The sequence below is a fragment of the Coffea eugenioides genome, unplaced genomic scaffold (genome assembly GCF_003713205.1).
Source record: "Coffea eugenioides isolate CCC68of unplaced genomic scaffold, Ceug_1.0 ScVebR1_549;HRSCAF=1246, whole genome shotgun sequence".
In the NCBI taxonomy this organism is placed as follows: Eukaryota; Viridiplantae; Streptophyta; class Magnoliopsida; order Gentianales; family Rubiaceae; genus Coffea; species Coffea eugenioides.
The window spans coordinates 14,894-21,805 of record NW_020864397.1 but is presented as its reverse complement, the minus strand read 5'-3'; the positions used below and the strand labels follow the sequence as shown (position 1 = coordinate 21,805).

Sequence of the window (6,912 nt, the reverse complement as noted above, 5' to 3'; positions counted from 1 at the left end):
ATGTAGCTTTTCCATTCTCTTATTGTTAGATTAGTTTAGTATAGAGTAGTAGTTCATCCTTCTTGTTTATTAGCTAGGCAAAGATGAAGAAGGAGATGAAGAAGGCAAGGAAAGAGCTCATGTGACAAGGGTTATTTTTCCTTTCCAACTCTTTATCTTTTGTATTTGATTCCAAGTTTAGCTAATATATAAGATTCTGGATTTTGTGTTTAATATGTTTAGTTAAAGTTTATGCCTAGAGTTATGGTTGAACTTGCTATATTTTGTTAATGATGTTTATTTGGTTATTTGGTCATATTATTTTGAGCAAGCTATTTATCACTTTTGGTTATCTAATCATGATTAACTGGCCATTAATTATGATAATCTTAAGGTGTTAAGTTTGCAATGAAAATTGGAATTTAACACTAGTTCAAAGAAGTGATAAGCCTAGGGAGTACACTCACGAAAGTAGAGGTGCACCTATGCGGCTTAAGTGACTTGTTTCATGTAATTTCATAGAAGAAATGAACTTGTAGTTAATTTCATAACCACGAGAGTAGGTATGATTTAATTACAAGTATAGTTGATTCACTACGAAAGTAGGTTTCACATACATTAGGCAATTACGCCATAACTAATCAAGATAATAGCATTCACTTAACCGATAATCTCATTTGCAAGAGTAGTAAGGAATTCCATATCTCTAGGAGCTTTCTGGTGTTATTTTCTTAAATTTTATATTTGTGGTAGTCTAAATAATAAAGGAGTTTGAAAACATCGGTAATTGTTCATTCTTCCCTGTGGGATCGACCCGATATATACCCTAAACTACTAGTTGATCTGTATACTTGCAGTGAACGGGTGTAATTCGGTATTTTTTAGCTTGCACGTATGTAAAATACCCACCAAGTTTTTGGCGCCGTTGCCGGGGAAGATTTGGCAATATCGGTGTGAAGAGCAACTTTATTAATTTAGACAAATTTTCTTATTTTTGTTGTTTTTGTTGTATCTTGTGTGTTTTATGTCATTTTTTTGAGTCAATTTTTATTATTATTATTATTTTTTTTTTCTGTTTTAGTTTGTGTCTTGGAATCTATCCTTCTTAACTGATCTTACTTTTGAGATTGTTTAAAAGTAATTTTAGATAATGAGGAGGGTAGGTGAATTGGGAGGACAAAGCTTGAGAAATGAAAGATTGGCAATGGATGGTTACCAAGTGAAAAGCTCCTTCAACAGAGGTAACCAAGAAATTACTGAAGGTATGTTTTTTGAAGATGGTATAAGGTGCTTAAAGGCTAAATTTGATGTTATGATGCTACAAGTTCAAATGGACAAAATTGTGCAGGAAATTGAGCAGAGAAGGAATGTTAATGCTTTTAATTCTTATCATGTCATTTGTGACTTGTGTGGAGGTTATCATGCTACTAATACATGTATGCAAGCACAAAATGTGGATTATTATGATGAATTAGAGCATTACAATCCTTGTTTTGATCGATATAGTGCTAATGCTTATGGTTGGGATAATCATGGTACTTATAGTGATTCTTCATATTTTTATAATTACCAACCTGAATGTGTCCAATATGAATCAAAACCATCTTGGGAGTTAGCTATAGAAAAATTAGCTAATGTGACTTCCGACCGTTTTGATAGGATTGAAAAAAGAATAGATGAATTAACTTCTCACTTTGGCAGAATAAATGAGCAATTGAGTGTATTGTGTGAAGTTATTTCCTCTAATAATTTGCAAAATGATCCTAGCATGAATGGTGGGAATGTTGTATGTGAAAATGGATTGCATTTTGATGAAAATGATGAATCTCAATTGTGTTTCAATGAGCAAATGTCCATTTCACATGATAATATCTTTGGAACTAACTTTGAGCCTCAAGAGGTGAGTTTTAATGACTCATTTTTCACCCCTCTTGAGGAGTGCATTGAAAGTATAGGTTCTAAGGGTATTGCTGCCCAAGATACTCTCATGACATTTCCATTGGTAAGTTCTCAAGTGGTGCATATTCAAGGTAATATTTATGAAACACTTGGGATAGGTAAGTCAATTCCATTTCTCACATCATTAGATCATGTGACTTTTGCTATAAAGTCACCATGTAATGATCCACCACGACAAAAAAATGGTGGATTATTCGTTAACTAAGCCTCCTTGAAAAATGAGGTTCAATAGTCGAGCCAACGACTATAAATAAAAGCGCTTATTGGGAGGCAACCCAATGTTTTGGTTATTTATGTTATTTTGGTGTGATTTTATGTTTAAAGTATGTGTTTGAGTTATTTCGTTATTTTTCATTTATAGGTATTGGAAATGAAAGCAAAAGTGACCAAATGAGGTGAAAAAGGCGAAGTTTGATCAAGGAACTCAACCCCTCGATTTGAGTAATTGTTGTTTTTGATTCGTTACAAGGGGTTAAAATGCATGTTTTGATCATTTTACATGTGCATGCATTGAATATTTTAGCAAACAAATGATCTATGAAGCATTTTGAGTAATTAGGGTACCTTTTGTAATTTTGCAAAAGTTGAATTTCTGCTAAAATTCGCAGCAGAAAACGCGTTTCTCAAGAAAACGCGCCTCTGAATCGCGTTTTCATTGAATCGCGTTTTCAATTCTGTGCCTATAATGAAGAAAACGCGCCTTCAAAACGCGACAGGAAGTCGCGTTTTCTACAAAGTCGCGTTTTACAGCCTGTTCAGAAACCAAAAACGCGCCTTCAAATACGCGACTTAAAGTCGCGTTTTATCACGTAGTCGCGTTTTCGATTCTGCAAGATATGTGAAGAAACGCGACTTCATAAAACGAGGCTTGATGGCGCGTTTTGATGAGTCGCGTTTTCTGAGCACCTTTTTTTTAAAAAAAAAAAAAATGCAGCTTCCTTGATTCTCTTTTTCTTCTTTTCCTCATATATTTTCTTGTACCTTCAGTTGCTTATTGTGTATTTTCTATAGGTACATCACCACCACAAAGGCTTAGGAATTACGGATCGCCGTTATATGTTTATTAAGCCTTTGTTATCACTTTTGTTTCTCATTTTCCATTTTTAGGTTATATCACTAATGGTTACCAAATGGAACTCATGAAGCGATGAAGACAAGCGAACAACATACCTTGAAGCTTCATATTCAATCACAACAATAGGGGAGTATTATTTTATTTTTATTTTTTCTTGATTTTCCTTCTTACACATTGAGGACAATGTGTATGTTAAGTGTGGGGGGAGAATTGAGATTATATACATTGTATGTGATTGAATTATTAGTTGCAAATATTGGACTTGTGTTAAAATTCAAAATTTTTCTAAAATCTTGTCCAAAATTACAAACTTGCCCCAAAAAGTTTCATATTTTTTCGATTTTATCCAAGGGGTACCAAGTTCCATACCATTAGTAGTTCAAATTCCTCCTACATTTGAGATAAATATATGTGATTTGGAAACTTCTTTTCTCATTTAACTTGGAAATGACTATTATGTGATTATAATTTTTGCATTTGTAGGAAAGTATATCTTTTAAAGTGGAGAAAATTATACCTATATTTTTTTTGCATATTTGATGAAATTTCTTCTCTTTATTGGATTTTATAAGTTAAGTGATAAATATGGTCAATAAGTGCAATACTCTTCTCATGATTATTCTTTTGAGGAATTTATTATTATCTTTGCTGTAAAAAGAAAAAAAATGAAAAAAAAGAAGAAAAAAAAAAGATCTATTCTACTCCAATGATTCTTGTACTTAGTAACCGGGAGTCTTCATCTACAAATGTCGACTTTCGCGTAAAACGGTACTTGAATTAAGAGTATGCAAAGCAACTTGAGTATGTGAAGTGTTGAGTAACCGGTGATCTTCATCTAAAAATGTCGATCCTCGCGTCAAAAGGCATTCTCACGTCTTAAGTAATATTTAGATATGTAATAAATATCTTTTTAAACAGAATTAAAAGATGATCATGAGTTTAGGAAGCATTATTATTGACCATATGAGTTGCTTGCTTGTGAAATCAGGTAAGGATGAAAAATCGATTTGAATTTGTTATAATGATGGTATAATTGGCTCTCCTTTACTTGATATTATGAGTACTTGAACTTAATTGAATAATTGCATAATGGTTATTTACTCTGTTTTGAGGAAATGAAGTTGAAATGCTACATATATTTATTTTCAAATTTTGGATCATTGTTGGTTTGTATTTTTATTGCTTGAGGACAAGCAATGGTTCAAGTGTGGGGGTATTTGACAAGGGTTTATTTTACGTATTTTTAGTGTGTTTTATTAGTTAATTTTGGTTTGATTATTTAGTTTTATAACTAAAATAACTAAGGTTTTGGTAAAAATCTACATTTTATGTTAAATTGGCTAAATATTGCATTTGTTGGATTTTTATGGGAAAAACTTCATATTTTGTAGGTTTAATGATTCAATCATCAAATGAAGTGCATTGAGAAGATATTTGGATGATTGAAGATGGATTAAAGTGGTGAAAATAAAATATGAAGTGTAAAAAGGAAAAATGCAATTTGAATCAAGAAAAGTCAGGTTTTGACAACTCTGACACGTTTTGGTATTTTGACTATATCTGGAGCTACACAGATCGGATCAAGGTGATCTTGATACCATTTTGAAGCTAAGAGATATATCTACATTTGGTATGAAGACATCAAAGTCCAGTTCAGCCGTTTTCATAGTCCAAAAGTTGAAATACCGAAATTCAACTCAGCTGTCCAAAGTGGAAAACAGAGCTCTGACCAGTGTTTAGTATTTCGATCATATCTCAGGCTACAAAGCTCAGATTTGGATGATTCTTGAAGCATTGGAAAGCTAACTCAAAGGGCTACAACTTTGGTGTTTTACAAAAAATCCAGTTCAGCCTTTATGATAGAGAAAATCGCAGCTGAAGTAAGGACAAAGTGAATACGCGAGTACACAAAACGTGACTTGTAACCGCGTTTTGTGTAGGCGCGTTTTCCGGCCGCAATTCTGCAATTTTGCTCAGTCAATTCTCTTGTGTTCTGACTACTTTCCAGCTACAATCTGCAAGAGAATTCGGTGCACATGCTTTAGAAGACAAAAGGGCAAGAAAGTTGGCATATTTTCAAGTCAAAAACAAAGGCTATTGACTATCTTAACAATTTCAGATTTGGAAATCAAATGCAGCAAATTTGGACCAATGGAAAAGGAGCTTTTGGAGCAGTTTATATAGGGAGCAACCAGGACATGCAGAGCATACGGGAGAAGCTTGGAGTCTGCAAAAATGTAGCTTTTCCATTCTCTTATTGTTAGATTAGTTTAGTATAGAGTAGTAGTTCATCCTTCTTGTTTATTAGCTAGGCAAAGATGAAGAAGGAGATGAAGAAGGCAAGGAAAGAGCTCATGTGACAAGGGTTATTTTTCCTTTCCAACTCTTTATCTTTTGTATTTGATTCCAAGTTTAGCTAATATATAAGTTCTGGATTTTGTGTTTAATATGTTTAGTTAAAGTTTATGCCTAGAGTTATGGTTGAACTTGCTATATTTTGTTAATGATGTTTATTTGGTTATTTGGTCATATTATTTTGAGCAAGCTATTTATCACTTTTGGTTATCTAATCATGATTAACTGGCCATTAATTATGATAATCTTAAGGTGTTAAGTTTGCAATGAAAATTGGAATTTAACACTAGTTCAAAGAAGTGATAAGCCTAGGGAGTACACTCACGAAAGTAGAGGTGCACCTATGCGGCTTAAGTGACTTGTTTCATGTAATTTCATAGAAGAAATGAACTTGTAGTTAATTTCATAACCACGAGAGTAGGTATGATTTAATTACAAGTATAGTTGATTCACTACGAAAGTAGGTTTCACATACATTAGGAAATTACGCCATAACTAATCAAGATAATAGCATTCACTTAACCGATAATCTCATTTGCAAGAGTAGTAAGGAATTCCATATCTCTAGGAGCTTTCTGGTGTTATTTTCTTAAATTTTATATTTGTGGTAGTCTAAATAATAAAGGAGTTTGAAAACATCGGTAATTGTTCATTCTTCCCTGTGGGATCGACCCGATATATACCCTAAACTACTAGTTGATCTGTATACTTGCAGTGAACGGGTGTAATTCGGTATTTTTTAGCTTGCACGTATGTAAAATACCCGTCAAACATCTTCATATCTCCCAATCCGCATGCTTCCAATGTACCATCAAGTCTAGGGCTGCAAAGTGTATTCTATTAGTCCCCTGCTCATATAACCCCAACCCATTAAGCATGAAGAAAACGTTAATATAACAATAGATACTGAAACGGAATTTGTAATTCAACCTTTTCACAGACACTGAAAATTAAGACCACTTCTACTACATTATGTCCCATAAATAGCTGGCTAAATCTTAACAAAAACAGCTCGTCTTCCCAATCATACAAATACTCAATGGAAAACTTGACAGAATAGAGTTATTTCCAGAAACTTTTCCAGTACCTCAAGCAAGTCGTTTGCAAGTAGTCCTGCTCCTTTTCTTCTTTGTATGATGGTTCTGGTATAACAAAAGACTAGTCAATTAAATATCAACAAGGAGCTCATGCACAAATAGTCATCAACAAGGAAGTCATGCACAATTCAATATCAACAAGGAACTCAGCAAAATTGGTCTTCTATAGAAGGACCAACTCAAAGTACGCATACTATACCTCAAGAATATCAGCAATTGAAGAAACTTTTTTATTCATTTCACACTTGTTTATTTCAGCATCATTTGTTCCAACTTCCTTGTACATTTCAGCATCATTTGTTCCAACTTCCCTGTTCATTCTATCACCAACCTGTTACATTATCAACAAAGTGTGAAGAAAAGAAAATCAGGCCATAGCTGCTGATATTTCAGAGAGTTTGAACACAAAATCGAATTGTATGAATTAATATACAACCTCTAATGAGT

The 6,912-nt window shown here is 33.3% G+C and overlaps 1 long non-coding RNA gene across 2 annotated transcripts; it reads right to left on the bottom strand.

Annotated features, from left to right (window-relative positions):
- Nucleotides 1-6,192: 6,192 nt before the first annotated feature.
- LOC113758514 lies at nt 6,193-6,912 on the bottom strand. 2 transcript variants are annotated; one of them, XR_003466772.1, is made up of 4 exons: nt 6,902-6,912; nt 6,665-6,796; nt 6,456-6,510; nt 6,193-6,216 (listed from the first exon to the last, which is right to left on the bottom strand). It is a non-coding gene; the product is annotated as an uncharacterized LOC113758514 (long non-coding RNA). The 2 variants fall into 2 exon arrangements; XR_003466771.1 differs by lacking the exon at nt 6,902-6,912 and having other exon boundaries at nt 6,665-6,893.